The sequence below is a fragment of the Marmota flaviventris genome, chromosome 4 (genome assembly GCF_047511675.1).
Source record: "Marmota flaviventris isolate mMarFla1 chromosome 4, mMarFla1.hap1, whole genome shotgun sequence".
Classification (NCBI taxonomy): Eukaryota; Metazoa; Chordata; class Mammalia; order Rodentia; family Sciuridae; genus Marmota; species Marmota flaviventris.
Window position 1 is genome coordinate 46,457,854 of NC_092501.1, and position 15,595 is coordinate 46,473,448.

The 15,595-nt window shown below is 53.0% G+C and overlaps 1 protein-coding gene across 1 annotated transcript in view; it reads left to right on the forward strand.

Moving 5' to 3' along the window:
* Dlg5 (discs large MAGUK scaffold protein 5) overlaps positions 1-15,595 on the forward strand; it is a 103,958-nt gene that overhangs the window by 27,185 nt on the left and 61,178 nt on the right. The window lies entirely within an intron of this gene.

Sequence of the window (15,595 nt, forward strand, 5' to 3'; positions counted from 1 at the left end):
TAGGATCCTCAATACCCTTGCAGATACTGCCCTGCTGCCGTTGTTTCTGCATGTGTGTTCATGGCCACACACCAGAGCCTGGGATCCAGATCCATGCAGGTAAGGGGACCCTGGACCACCGGGGCAGCATATGGGGCGGGTCTAGCGGTTCTGTACCATCTTCTGTATGAGGCCTTCTGTGGCCTGGGGTTTAGGAACTGAGGTTATGAGCACTCGCTCTGGTTGCCTGAGGGATGGAGAGGTCAGCTCATCTGTGGGAAGGACCCAAGATGGCCACTTTGGGGGAAGATAGGACAGTGGGGAGTAGTGGGTCTCAGTCTGAGGGAAGGGGTTCAGTCTGGCCCCTCCCCACATCCCCTGTTAGTTGTATTTCCTCCAGGGAAAATTAGAAAGCAGGTGACACAGTCTGCAGACTCCAGGCTGCAGGGCATGGTCACTTTTTGCTTCTTTGTGCTGGGCCATCTGAACTTCCTTGGATTTCTAATCCTGCCCCAACGTCTAGGAAACTCCACAGGTGATGCTTCCCTGTGGCCTCCAAGAAATGGCTGTGGACAGCAGGTGTTGCTGCTTAGCGGGACACGGGTTGGCAGGTGCTGCTGTCTGGGAGGCAGGGACTCCTGGGCCTCTTTGCTGTGCCCTGGGTTTTAGCAGTAGATAGCACCTGGGTTTCCAGGGGCACTCAAAGCAGTCCCTGCTGATGGCCTCTAGGGACCTGCTTTCCCATGAGTAAAGTGAGGTCAACCGTTTCTGTTCTCACCACTTAACCAGATTCTGGAGGAATAAATGAGCTGGTGGGTAAAAGAGGTGGAGCAGCATCTCTGGGGATCCCTGAGGGACCACCTTTGCTCTCCAATAATGCCAACGACGTGCCTGTTAGATCTGCAGTGTACATACTCATTTCGTTTTCTCTTTTTTCTGGTTCTGATACTAGCAACTAAGGCTCAGAGACATGCAGGCCAGTTGGCCACATACCACGTCAGAGGCAGGGCTGCAGCAGGTCTGGTCTGCCCGTGCGTCCTGGCCCTGTACCACACAGCATCCCAGTTTTGCTCATCCTGAAGTTGGCGTTCCTTCACCCAGTTCAGCACCTGTGGTGTTTAGTCGCAGAGGAAAGCAGGAAGCCATGGCTTTGGGTCCAACTTTGTTCACCCTTGGCTGAGTGGCTGCCATTCTGAGCTTCATTTATTCATCAACCCTCTACTTTCATCATTTATTTTTGGGTGCTGGGGATCAGCTCAGGGCCTCATGCGTGCTAAGCACATGTTCTATCAGTGAGCTATACCTCTGGCCTCTGTTTTCAGTTAATTCATTTTTTAAAAAGTGGCAAATAAAAATTGTGTATTGTTAAAAACATGTTGTTTTGAGGTACAGCAGCCCTTTGCTGCGTACCGCTGATTGCATGGACCTGCGCAAGGCACTGTGGCCATAGAGCTGAGTAAGGAAACACCTGGTACCTAGGAACTCACAGCTGGAGTGGGTGGCAGCTTGCCCACACTTGCAGGGACATGCGGGATCTGAGAGTAGAGGGAGGTAGTGGCTGACCCTGCCGGAGCCTTGGTTTCCCCATCTGTCCAATGCATGCATTAGACCACTTGATCTCTGGGTCCTCTCTGTCCTGTGTTCTGTGACTCTCCATGGTAACAGTGTTCCATTGAAGGTGGGAACATGTCTAAAATCAGCCCAAATTTTGTGTTAAGTGCTCCCAAGTCACGTGAAGGAGGAGACTGTTGCGTCCTCTGTGTTTGTCTTTTCACGAGCAGTTCCTCATTCTGTGATGGGCCAACTACATTTGTTCTGCATGGCGAGGGAATGTTTTCCCACAAGTTTGCTTGGCTTATGGTTGTGGGCTGGTGCCAGCGGGCTGCTTATGGGTCACGGGGTAGGAAGAGATTGAGGGCACGTGTCAGATATGCTGCTACAACCAGAGCCAGGGCTGGGTGTGATTTCATCCACTGGGGTGTCCCCAGAAAGCTCTTGCCATCCCTAGTTCCTTGTCTGGCCTGTGGGTGTGTCTGTCTGGAACTTGTGAACACCACTGATACATATTAGAGGGCAGGACGAAGTGGTCACTGTGGGCCCATGTCATGGTGGGCCTGTATCATGCAGAAAACAAGAGGCCTGGCATGGTGACGGCCGCACAAGAAGATTCCTTCCTTCTGGACCCCATGCAGAAGATGATAGCCAGCAAGGGGCAGAGGCAGGATGCTCCGAGCCAACTTTCCTGCATACTGGAGCTTTGTGAAATGAACTGTCCACAAAGCAGCTGGCAGCCACCCAGGGTTTGGGACCTCAAGGAGGCGCTGCGCTTCCACGGGGTCCAGGTGCCCTCATGGTGTCTTGTGTACCAGGACTGGAGGGCTGGAGGGACTGTGGGTTTGGGGAATAGCCTGAGCTGCATTGTTGCCCTCCGCCCTTGTGTGTGTGTGTGTGTGAGTGTGTGTACAGAAGTGAGCACATTGGCTTATGCACAACTCCCCGAGGTGGCAGCTGCTCACAGACTTGGAGGCTCACCTCTTTTCCTTCTTCCTGAGTCCCACCATGTCACAAGTTCTGCTGTGGGACATGGACATAAACCATAGCCTCATTCCTGGCGGAGTTCTCAGCAGGACTGGATCCTCAGTTTGCAATTCCAGAGCCAAATGGAAATATGGGCTTCTTGCTCATGGTGGATTTCAGGACAGCAACAGCAGAGTGTGAGGCCATGGTGGGGCCTCTTGAGATTGCAGAAGTCACTTGCCCCTGAAGCTGGGTTGGTCCCCAAGCTTAGGTGAAGTCAGGACTGGTAGAGGTCAGCTGGATAGTGGAGCAGATGCTTGGAGAAGTCCCATCTGAGCAGGGCCTAGAAGGCTGGCCCAGGTGTTGGTAGAGGTGGTGGTGCTGGGAACGGAGAGCAAGGTGAGGACTCCTGAGCTTGGGCAGTGGCGGGGATGAGCAAGTGGCCCCTTACCCTGGTTGGAGGCCTGGGTTGTAGAAGGTAGCCCTGGGAGGGTTCGAGTGCCTTTATGAAGTCACTCTTCAGTCTGCAGCTGGAGGGAAGAGCAGGGGCTCTGGGAAGCTCAGAGGTGGCACAGAGCTGGGCTCTGCAAAGTGCTCTCTGGAGGGGGCGCCTGCAGACGTTAGAAGTTGAGAACGACCATGCTGGACCTCCCTGAAGAGTGGTTGTTCCTCATCCACCATGGCTCAGGATGAGGAAGTGGAGGTGCAGAGAGGCGCCACACACCCTGCTCATGTTGGTGGGTGGCAGCACTGGGACCCTAGAGACCCAAGGTGAATTGGGAGGGGGGAGAAATAGTTGACATGGGAGGGGTGCTGCCAGATGGTGACGGTGGAGAGGAATGTGTGGAGGTAGGACAGGTGGACGTTGGAGCTGGTGGGTCAGTAGTCAGGAGTCCCACCAGCTGAAGACGTTCTGTGGTCCTGGTGGGTGGTCGCTGTCCCTCAGTGTGAGAAGCTGCCTGCTTTCATTGGTGTGTTGCCTGCCAGCTGCCCATCGCTTCTTTGGCCCCCATCTGCCTCTGAGTCTCCCCTTTACCTTAGCATCACCCTCTGGGCAGGTAGACTGTGTGTCTGTCTTCCAGACTATTTTTTTTTCCCCTTCTCCTTCTTTTTGTGGCTCTTGGTTCCTTCCTACTGCCACATCTGCTGTGGCTTTATGCTGAGTTGGGTGGCTCAGGTGTGGTAAGGACAGCTGGGATAATGGAACTGCTTCCAGTGTGGGGAGGCGGCCTGCACCCCGCTAAGGGGTCCTAGTTTCTTCCCACGGAGGATGTGAGCCACTGGAGGAAAATTAAAGTCTAGAATAAGTAATGAAGAACAAAAGACACAGAATCAGAAAAAATAGTTTTAAAGGAAGCTTGGGGCACCTGATAGGCCCGGCCCACACACGAGCTGGAGACAACTAGAAAATAGCTCCTGTGGTTTATTTAAGGGGGAACATCAAAGGCAGGGACAAGGTTTCATGGGTGGACTCTTGGTTCGTGATGTCTCGCAGTCCACAGGTTGATTGGCCTCTTGGCAGGTTACACCCATCTTAGAGAGGTTGAGTGGCTGGGGGTTGTAGCAGGTCACCCCATCTCCGGTGCTGTGTGGGACCTTTGGCAGAGCTGGGTGGGCGTTCACATGTATATGTATATAGACTTAGCAGATACCAGACTTTCCCACTCAGTGGGCTTCCATGCTGAGCTGGTCCACACATAGTCCACGGATGGCCCTCCACAGGAGACCTTGGGCTTTTGAGTCCTCTGTACTTTTAGGATGCTCATCATCTCTGGTCCCGCCCCAGTTCCTACCCCATCATCATGCCTACCAGAACCATGTCCCGACATATTTCCAAACAACCCATAGGATGACTATGCCCCCATCCTAAGTCCTGCCCAGGTTACTCATGTGGCAAGTTCTAGAGGCCTGTTCTCCTGCCCCTCTGGTGTTGGGGGCTATTCGTGTGCAGAGGCAGGGACAGAGGTGGAGATGGACTGTAACTGACTCCTGCTGCCCTCTTCTTGGGTCTAGAAGCAGAATTCTGCCCAGTTTCCAGCGTGGCAGGTGACCTGTGGGAGCTTGGTAACTCAACACCACCACGCTAATTATCTGTTGAGGTCACAGTGTGCCCGGTCACCACCCATCCACAGGACCACAGTCCTAGACTGGGCCGACTGGTTCCGCCACTGTTCTGGGCACTCATGGGAAACAAGTGGCCTTTGTGGTGAGTGTGGTCGGAGGGTGCTGTCAGCCCTGGGTGAGGTGGCCGGCACACACGGCAGCCAGCTTGGAGCTGGGGACCTGGAACAGATGCCATTTTTCTTGAAGATGGGGGCACATTTTCTGCTGTTTTTCTAGTGACTCTTATGGATGCTTCATTGGTTCTTGTGCTTGGCTCAGGCCTTGGGAGGGTGTGTGTGTGGGCTGTAGACCTTCTTCATGGCCATGTGTTTACCTTGACCCCTTAATGCAAACATAGAAGAAGTGAAGCTTTTGAAGACTTAAATGTCGCCATTTGGGGAATTCTTCCTCAGTTTTCTTAAAGGGGTCTCTCTATTGTGCCCCGCAACCCCCAGCACCTCACACATGACAAAAGGCCAGTGTGGCATAGGTTTATCATATGAAGCTTGAGATGAAGTTATTTTTCTTTTTTTTTTTTTCTGGCAGCACTGGGGATTGAATCCCGGGCCTGGCACACGCTGGGCAAGTAAGTACTCTACCACTGAGCTCCACTCCCAGCCTGGGAGGATGTTATTTATTAATGGGTTGAACGGTCTTCACAGATGTCCTTGCCTCTGAATTCCATTTGCTTGACACGCAGTGATGGTGTGGCAGTGGATGAGGGCACATTGCTATCTGTCTTTGGAGACTATTTTAGGAGGCCCCAATGAATGAATGATCTTAGAATGAAAATGTACTTTAAAATGGTTCCAAAAGGTCAGTGTCATTAACTATGTCCAAAAGCTCTGCCTGATGAATATTAGCAATATTTTAAACCCCCTCCCTGTTCACATGGGACTTCTGCTGTCCTCCACCAGATTTTTGCACGTTCTTTTGCACCGTTTCCTCCTCCGGGACCTCCAGGGCATCTAACACAGAGGTGCTGGGGGAGCAGGGGGAGCGGGAGCGCACTGTTCCCCCCGCCACACACACACGGGTCCCTCAGGTCGGGGAGCTGAGGAACAGGCTCTTGCTGCATTTTGCTTCCTTGCAGTTCACTGGGCCCTTCCTGCCCTTTGCATTGGCTCTGTTCTGGTGCTCCCGACGCTCCTCCCCACCGGCCTGTCTCATCTTTGATGTAGTCACCAGGGACACAAAAGAACAAGTCGTAGACTGAGAATGTTTGCCTCTGAGGAGAACACATGCTGGCACAACATCCCCACCGGTTCCATTTAAACCAAGGAGTCGGGAGCCCAGCAGGCCCCAGGAAAGATGAAAATTGGCACCTTGTCGGACTCGTGCTGATGGTTGCTCAGTGTCTGGGCCCCGTCTGCCACTAGAGATCTGCATTTTTCAGATGAAAATTGCTGGCTGGCCAGGGGCGGCTGCTGTTGCCTCACGCACACACGCCGCAGGTCGCTGCGAAGTCTGTTTTTCTGCTCCTCGAGGTCTCCTCTTTGTTTTTCTGAGATGTGATGAAATGGAACATGCTTTTAAAAATAGACATTTTCTAGAGATGGCCTGGCTGGGGTTACTGGCTGCAGCAGCCTTACTTCTGCCCCAGGAGTCCCTTATCTCATCTCGACTGATGGGACATTGGCAAGGGCAGCTTGTGTGTTTTTTTTTTTTTTTTCCTTCACAGCAGTCGTTCTAAATATTTTCCTTTTGATCACTTGTTTTTTTGCATACAAGTTGAAGATCAATAGTCTCTTAACTGCATTAGCTTCTTTTCCCTCAACGATGACCCCCCCCCCCCCATTACCAATGCAATACAGTGCTTATTAAAAGGAAAAGAGTCTAGGACTGTGTACCTAGAAAGCCTGGGTTCCCCTTAAGTATCTGCTGGGGGCTTGTAGCTGGGAGAGAAGGCAAGTGGCCTCAGCCAGGGTTCATCTAGGCGGGAGCCCACTGGCAGCTTAGTGGGAGGAGAAAGGCAGGGGAGAGAGGGTTTAGGATACAGAGGCAACTCAGCAGTTGTGAAGGGTACAGGGCTTGAAGGCAGGTGCACCTGGTCATTCCCCATCTAGCTGAAGGATCTGGGTCTAGTTCTTTAACCCCGAGAACCTCTGCATTCTTATCTGAAAGATAGGGCTAGCAGCTAATAGCAGTACCTCCCACACGAGTTTCAAGTAAGATAATGTCTGCAAATGACGATTTTCATGGCTATTTCGTGGTTGATGTTTATTGGAAGAAGCTCACAGGGCCCAGGTGACTGAGCACTGGGCAGGTGGTCTTAACTATTGGCTTGCTAGGGCTGCCATAACTGCACTGCAGAATGGGCGCCTTGCATGACACACATCTTCTGTCTCACAGTTGTGGAGACTGGAAGTGCACGATCTAGCTGGAGGCAAGGTTGACATCTCCAGAGGTCTCTCTCGTTGACTTGTAGGCAGTCTTCTGCTCCCTGGGTCTCTGATAAATGACCTTCTGTCTGTCTGTCTTAATCTCCTTTCTTTCTTTTTTAAAGATTCTTTTTTTTTTTTTGAGAATTTTAATATTTATTTTTTAGTTTTTTCAGTGGACACAACATCTTTGTTTGTATATGGTGCTGAGGATCGAACCCGGGCCGCACGCATGCCAGGCGAGCGTGCTACCGCTTGAACCACATCCCCAGCCCCTTAATCTCCTTTTTTTACAAGGACACCAGGCATGTGGGGCTAGGGCCCATCACATCAGCCTCATTTTAATTTCATCACATCTTTAGACCCTTTCTCCAAATACAGTTGTATTCTGAGGTACTGGGGATGAGGGCTTCAACATAAAAATTTGTGGGGACACATTTCGGCCTGTGACAGTCACTGTTACTATTCTTACATAGTTCTGTGGTCATGAGGGCCCTGAGGTGGTTTGGGGTCCTGAGCACTTCTAGCTAGGGTCAGGAAGCCCTGAGCTGCACGTGCAGGCCCTATGGGAATCCCAGACTGACCCACTCACCAGCATCACCAACCAGCATCTTAAAAATCTGGATTGCTGGAGGCGCTGACCAGTCTCAGGGGAGGAAGGGGTCCTGGAACCCAGCATTTCTGGGTGCTCATAGAGTAGGTGCTTTTCTTGGAGGTGCCAGCAGGCTGCAAGCTAGCCCCCCACCTCCCACTTCATCTCCACGTCCTGCCCATCAGAGTTTTTAGGTTGGCTTGAGTTTAACTTCTGTCACTGACCCCAGCTCAACATGGGACCTGGATTCACTTGCCCTCCTCTGGACATCTGTAGAAGGTCAAGGCTGGGTGCCTTTGGGGTCCCTTAGGGACAGAAAGGCTGAAGTCGGCCTGGAAACCCGATCTACCCCAGACTCTGAAAATCTCTACCCGCGTTTGTCTTGCACAGGGGCTGGGGACCAGGTGCCATGATGCAAGTTTGGGGCCCTAGTCCTTAGGGAACAGACTGGGCCTGTTTGCCGTAAGGGTTACCACAGGTGGCCAGTGGGCCAGGAGCCCTGGGGCACTTTGGTTTCATTTGCTGTGCTCTGTGGTTGCACATGTGGATTTTGTTTTTTTTTCCTCCTTATACAAAATAAGGAAATTTTTTCTCTTGTTACTCAAGATCGACATTTTCTTCTGAGGGCTACCCAAGTGTGAAAGAACCCACATCCTTTTGTGCATTTGAAATGCTTCTCTGGTCTCCTTCCCCATTTCCTGTGGTTGAGTTGTGGCAATCTGAAGACATTGTGTGAACAGATTTTGCCCAGGATCGGGGGAGCTCAATCGAGGGAAGAGTGACTGGGGCCTGTTTTCTGAGCATTGGAGGGTAAGACTGGCCGTGCACTCCAGGTAGATGTGAGCACTTGGCTTCGCTGAAATAATAGCTGTAAAGCTGGAACTTGCTTTGGGGTTTCATGGAGAAGGCTGCTCGAGATGTGTGCCTTGATTTGATGGGTTAGGGGGTGGCTGGCACAAGCAGCCGCCCCTGCTTGCGTGTGTGGGGGTGGTGGGCCTGTAGCTCAGGTCAGACGTGGCGTGTAGCAGAGGCGAATCTTGGTACGTGCGTAGATCCCTGCAGTGAGCATACGCAGCTGTCCTTTTTGCACAACCCCATGAAATGTCCCTGCAGTTTCAGGAATGGACTCTTTCCACCAAGGATCACTGTTATAAAATGATGACAGACCCTTCTGCGTGGTGTCTGTCACCTAATCTGAGAGGATCTTGGATTAGAAGACCTTCTGATGGGCCAGACTCTTCTTAGACTCTATTTCTCAGGGCCTCAAAAAGGGAATCCATGGAAATCCTTTGATTTTTTTTTTTTTCCCTGAGGACCCCTTCAGTCTCAGTCAGTTGAAGATTTTAGAGAAACAGATCAGAACTTAAGGTTTAATTCCAATTAGCAATTAGTTAAAGTAAACCTCCCTCCGTCCACCGGGAAATCCTGTTTCTGGAGGTGGACCAGCTGTGGACCACCCTGTTCAGGGACCCTGCCACCTACCCTGTCTTGACCATGTCAGATGGCACAGGGATTTTCTTTGGTCCAGTCTGAGCCTCAGCAACCCATTGTTTCTCTGAACCGATTTTTCTTCAGCTCTCTGCCTCTCTTAATGGTGTCATCTTCCCAGACACTCCACCCAAATACCCCAGCCCCCATGTCTGTCCACTCTCCCCCCTGCCCCATTTTCCTCACCTCCTACCTCTCTGCACAGGCTCCTGTGCCCCCTCCCAGCTGGACCCCATGACCAGTGGTTCAGGGGGACTTTTGCGAGCACACCCTGAGAGCGCTCTTGCTCTCCGCCTCCCTCTTCCCCTCTTTCCTGCTCACAGTTGCTGGAGACAGCGCCCTGGAGCTCATCCCTGCCCGCTTCTGTCCTTGCTCACAAATCTTGGGCATTCTAGAATTTCAGGGCTGGGCATCGGGAACTTTTGCCTGTAGGAACCAGAGAGAGTGTAGAATTGTGTGGTTTGGACCACTCAGGCTCCAAGAGTTGGGCCAAGTGGAATGGACGGAGATGCAGGGGAAGCTCCCGTATTTTGATTTATTTTCCTGGTGTGTGTGTGTGTGTGTGTGTGTGTAGTGTTTTTGTTTTGAGTTTTAAATAAGAGTAGAAGAAAGGGGAAGGAGCTCCTGGAAGAGAAGCAGCTAGTGGTAAAGAGGACGGGGAGAAAGGAGATGGGGCCACCGGAGCAGGAGAGATACGTCCTTGGTAGTTACAGAGCACTTCTGGTATCTGGCAGCCACTTTGCTCAGCTCAGCCATTTGTGCCATTCAGACTGTGTAAAGACCTTGAGCCCCAGTGCACGGATGAGGAAACCGAGGCTCAGAAAAAGTATCTGCCCTAGGGGGTGCCCAAACCAGGGAGCGCCCAGGTACACGCAGCACCGATCCCCCGCTTTCCACTGTACCAGCACTGGGAGCTTCCCGCCCCTGTGGCTGTGGTCTTGGTGAGTTCAGACTCTGCGGGCGCATCTTGGTGGGCAGGGGGTTCTCCAGGAGTGCAGAGCCCGGGCTGCTGCTCCTGGGGCCTGGGCTGCCAGGTGGGCAGTGATTCTCAAGGCATTTCACAAAGCAGACGAGGAGGGTGACGGCGAAGGCGTTGAAGGGGGAGGAGGCAGAAACAGCACTGGTTTGCTGATGAGGATGAGCCATTTCCTTGGTGATTGCTCTCGGTGGCCTTTGAGGATGGAATGTCCCTGACCTGTCAGCCTGGGTGTCATATCCACCTTCCTGATCACACTGCAGGGCTTAAGCTGTCCCAGAGCTGTCATTTCCTTGGCTGACTCCTCAGCTTACCTTGAACTGGGATTAGTGGAGCATGGCCATTTAGGGGGATGACGTGGCCTGAAGGGAACAGTCGGGGGAGGGACACTGTTCGAAGTACTTTTGCATTTGGTATAAGCAACAGAATCACCAACAGGTTCTGGAAACTTCAGCGGCTCATTTGATTTCCTGCTGTCTTCTAAAGACTGAGGATAGGGATATGTCTTTAGATTGTTCTAGCCATCGTACTGGTCTTTCCAAGGGGGACCTGGAGAAGTCAGTGACTGGAGGAGAGACGGGTCAGAGAGGCCAGGACCCAAGGACGAGACTGGTCCTGAGGCACACAGGTGACTAGAACCATCTCTCTCACGGTGGCTTCTCTTCCTGCCCACTGTTGGGAAGGGCTAGGTGCTGTAGGGTGAGTGCTGGACACATCTCCTCAGGCTCAGTGACTTCACAGCCCTTCAGATGCCTCTTGTGCCCTGAGCGTTGTCACTGGGCCGGGAGATGGCTGCTCACATGGTCTGCTGTCCACCGGGACAAGGATCTGGTGGGTTCCGATTTTTCTGATCTTCTTGGAAACAAAGCAGGAGTTCCGGGTCCATGGATGAGAGTTGTGTTTGGAACAAGACCTACTGCTTGCAAGTTTTGTGGCCTTCAGTGGGTTCTGTGGCCTCTCTGGGCCTCCTTGAAGATGGTCACAGTCTGTCTCGTAGGGCTCCTAGGAGGATTGCGTGGAGTCATGTGTATAAATAGTACCTTTCCTGCCACAAGCACCCTGCCCACTTACCTGCTGACAACAGCCAGGGTGTAGTAGGACATTCAGGAAGGACCCCAGCGTGTGAGGGTTCTGAACCCTGTTCCCGACACCCTTCCACGCTTTTACGTATGTCCACGTGATACCCAGGGAGGCTCCAGGAGGGCATGGAGTACAGCCCCCGAAGGGTGGGGGCAGGAGGCATGCCCACTCTTGGGGAGTCAGTTGGGGAGCCCCGAGTGGGGCCAGCAGCCCTGCTCTAAGGCTTCTCACCCACAGGGGGAGATACTGCTTCTCACGTGCTTATCCACCATCCTCCCGGGCCAGCTCTGGGCCCCTTCCTTCCTGCAGTCTTCCCTGACGGCTCCTCGCTGTAGAGCCCAGCGGCAGCAGTGCATGTAGGGGTTGGGGGACCGGCTCTGAAGGAGACTGCCTGGGGTTCTGTGGTAGGGGCCCTACCATGAGCTCAAACAGGTGGCTTAAATTTTGTAACCTTAGTTTTCTCCTCTGTAAAAGGGACCTAATGACAACCTCAGGATTATTATGGGAGTTAATTGAGGCAATGCATGCAAGGTGCTTAGCACAGTCCCAGTACCTAAGTGCTCAGTACCTATTAGCTGCTGTTACTGTTATTAGAGAGTGCCATACAGTCTGGCAGTTTGCCTCTGTGGCCTGTGACCTCATCACTGTGTCAGGGCTTTCAATTTAGGTAATCTAGGAATCAAGAAAGTCAGGGTGGGAAGGGCCTTCTGCAGGACTGGTTTGCCATAATCACAATGACTAATACCCAAGACACTGGTAGTGCCAGGTGCTGTTTTAGGCACTTTTTCATATACTAAATTGGCCCCCATAGCAGCTCCATGAGGTTAGTGTTCCTATCATCCCATTTTATAGGTGGGCATATGGAGGCACAGAGAGACTCAGCTACTTGCTTGAGGGCACACAGCTGGTGAGGGACAGAGCTGGGAGTTGAACTCAGGCAGGCTGATCTGTGCTAGTTATTCTGTGTTCTAGTCATTCACATGTCATTGGGCCCTGAGGTCCAGAGAGGGGAATGACCCCCCCCCCCCAGTCTCACAGCTGGTAAGCAACCTTGGGGCTTCTGAACCTCTGGCTTGTCTCCTTCAAAACCTGGCCCAGGGCCACACAGCACACAGGACGTGTGGGGGGCTTGAGGGACATGTGCTAGTCAGCTGTGAGCTGGAGAGGCAGCAGTAGGGTGGGCCCGGCAAGCCACCTTCCTCCTGCTGGCCCGGACCTCCTGCAGGTGGGGGACCCTGTGCTGGCTCAGAGGTGGAGCAAGTCCGGCTGTGGCAGGAGTTACAGGGTGATGAAGGTTCCAGGTGAACTGAGGGGTGCCCAAGGGACACTCTCATCCCTGCTGGGCCTGGCGGGCTGCCCGAGGAGCCTGGGAGCCTGGGGTGTTCCCTTATCGCTAGGGTGATTTTACTGGAAGTTCTTTTGAAGTGGGCTCAGTGACCCAATGGGGCTGAGTCACAGAGTAAACAGAATAAGCAGGGCCTGGGCTCCGAGGGACGCAGACAATGCCCGGGGCCGGGTCAGCCCCACAGGGCCACCAGGCCGGCTCCCTTCCAAGGCTTCCGCCTCCCCCAGGGCTTCAGAGGAGGCTTGGTTTGATGGGCTGTGGGCCATGTGCCCTGGGGTCCCCTTAGCTGTGCAGAGTCTCAGGCCCCTCCCAAACCTGCCCTTCCTCCAGGTCCCCTGGCAATCGCTGTGACAGTGAAGAGTCCCCCATGTGTGACCTCTGTCCCACACGTCCAAACAGCTGGCCTGCAGCTCCTGTCTTCTGGAACTGTTTCCACTTGACTCCACTTTCTCTGGGAGGCATGTGGGAGTTGGGGGGAGCACCCTGCAGCCCTGCGGGGTGGGGGATAAGGGGGGGAGCCAGGCTGATCCTGTGGTCCTCAGTGGCTTGGGCCTTTCTGTGAGGTGGACCCTCTTTGAGGGCCCAACATGACACTGGGCTGTTCCAGGTTTCAGGGTAGGTAAGAAGGTGAGGTGACTTAGGGGATCCAGACGAATTGTCACCCTTCCTAGGATTGGGTCAAGTCAGAGTGAGGGGCCATGCAGGGCATCCTTGAGTGCCTGGCTGCGAAGGGACTTCTGGTGACCTCTGAATCTGATTGTGAAACCCTAGAGGTTGATGACGCCCAACATCCACCCCTCAGCCCCACGGAAGTGAAGCCACTGACTTTGAAAGGACATCTGTGACTGGGGGGGGGGAGGGAGTGAGGGGGAGAGTCTCTCCTTTTGCTTTTTCCAGACGGTTCTGACCACACAGGCCTAAGACAACAGCTGCAGAGACAAAGCATTACCAAGACAATGTCATCTTTGGGCCTTTCCCCCTTTGTGATGTCCAAGGCTCTGGGAACATTGTGATAACTGGACCCTGTCCAATGTTAATCACGACCCCCACTGGCCCCAGGGAACCCTGCCAGCTGCCTGGGGTGGGGTGGGGTGATGCCCAGAGATGCAGATAAAGATGTCATGCTGCCCCAGGTCAGGCCCCAGAGCCCCGTCGGGCTTTGGGGACAGGGAAGAGGAACAGAATGTATTGGTTGGCCCGTGGACTCCCCCAGCTAGGGAGGGAGGTGGGTGGAGAGAAGAAAGGGCGCCTGCCAAGTTTAATTAACAGTGGAAACTGGCCATGGGGAGGAGAGAGACGATCTGAAGAGGAGGGCGGCTTACTGGAAGATGGGGCACTGCCGGTGCCAGTAACGAGAAAGGAGCAAAGCGTTCCGTTCCCGCAGTGCTTGGACCAGGGCTCTGGCCGCCTGTGTCCCAGGCAGGGCTGAGCTGAGACGGAGGTTCCTGGAGGTGTGAGTGGGAGAGTTTATTTGTACCTGCTTTCCCGAGTAGGCATCTTTGGAAAACAACCCACCAAGGTGCCAGCCAGCCTTCCTTGCCCCCACAGAGAGCAAGGAGATTTAAAAGATGACAGTTGAGGTTGGAAAGTAGACATGGTGTTTGACTCTTATTCCTTGTTGGTGACTGTGGGTGGCCTGGAGTGCGTTGAGCTTATCGTATGGAAAGAGAGATGATTCAAAAAAATTTGTGAATCTCCTTGTTTAATTGAGGGCAAAAACGTAGAGGTGTTAAATGCATGGTAAATTGAGTAGCATGGAAAACCAGGTGTGGTGGCCAGCACCTGTAATCCCAGCAACTTGGGAGGGTGAGACAGGAGGATTGCAAGGTGGAGGCCAGCCTCAGCTTAGCCAAACGCTGTCTCAAAATTAAAATGAAAAGGGCTGAGGATGTGGCTCAGTGGTAGAGCACCCAGGGTTCAGTCCCCAGAATTGCAAACAAAAACAAAACTAAAAAACCCGTTAATAGTGGTGTGTGTTGGGCTTGGAATACAGAAGGCTGAATGTGGCTTATTCGCTTTTAATAGGGCCATTTAGTGGGTAATTTTAGGGTGGATGGGGTACTTTGGTTCCATCTCCCTTCACGTGAGGTGCCGTGGCCCTTAGGACACCTGTTCCAGGTGAGTGCTGGCCTTGTGCCTTCCCTCCTGACCTTCCATCCCGAGGCAGCCCAGCATGCAGACGGTTCACCCCTGTTCCCATCTCTGCTCCGTAGATCATGCAGAGCACGCTGAATCCCTCTGACAGCACTGTAGGGAGGCGGGAACCTTCCCGTTCCCTGCAGTCCATGCTAAACGCTCAGGTTCTTCAGAGATTCACAGAAAGCTTGATAACGAGGCGGTTGTCCTTCCTGGCCTCTGGCCTTGCCTTTCCTAAAGTCCCTTCTTTTCTGGTTTTCTCTTCCCCTTCATCTCTTCCTGATGGGCATGCTTGTGAGCTCACTGGCATGCCTCTATATTAAGATTGTATCTCTGCCCTTCATATATGGTCCTCATCCTCCACCCAAGGTATCCCTGTCCCCTGGGGGTCTCTCCTGTCCACAGCCTCAGAGCCTCTTCCTCTGGGGAGCCTCCTGCCTTCCTTTCCTATTTGACCCATCCCTTCACCCCTTTCCCATCAGAGGGTGTGTAGTTACCAGTTGAGATGGAAGAGAACTCCTTAAATCTGGACTTGCTTTTCTGCTTCTGGAGCCTGAGATCTCGTTAGTTCTTGTAGCCTTCTGGCCCAGAGTCCTCAGACTTGTTGCATTAAGCCCTTCCTGCAAAATCCCACCTCGGGCTTCCCCGCCCTGCCAGTCGGTACCCTTCTTCATTGTGTGGTTCTTTGGTTCCAAGAACAAGACGTCCTATTCCTCCCATGATATTGTTTTGGGGGACCTGCATCTCTGCCCCTTGATCTTTTTGTGACTCCCAGTCTTGTCTCCCGATGGCCCCGATTTGCCCTCTTTTTAAATTTTGCATTAGCTGCGGCCTTGAAGAGTAAAGCTCACTCTTTGTTTGCACTGCTCAGTGGGAATGGGATGGGACAGGGCATTGTGAACCATGGGACTGAACCTGTCCAGCGTACAGACTGGGGAACAGAGTCCAGAAGACGGAAGCAATTCACTCCGTACCACCAGCCTCTGGTTCATGAGCAG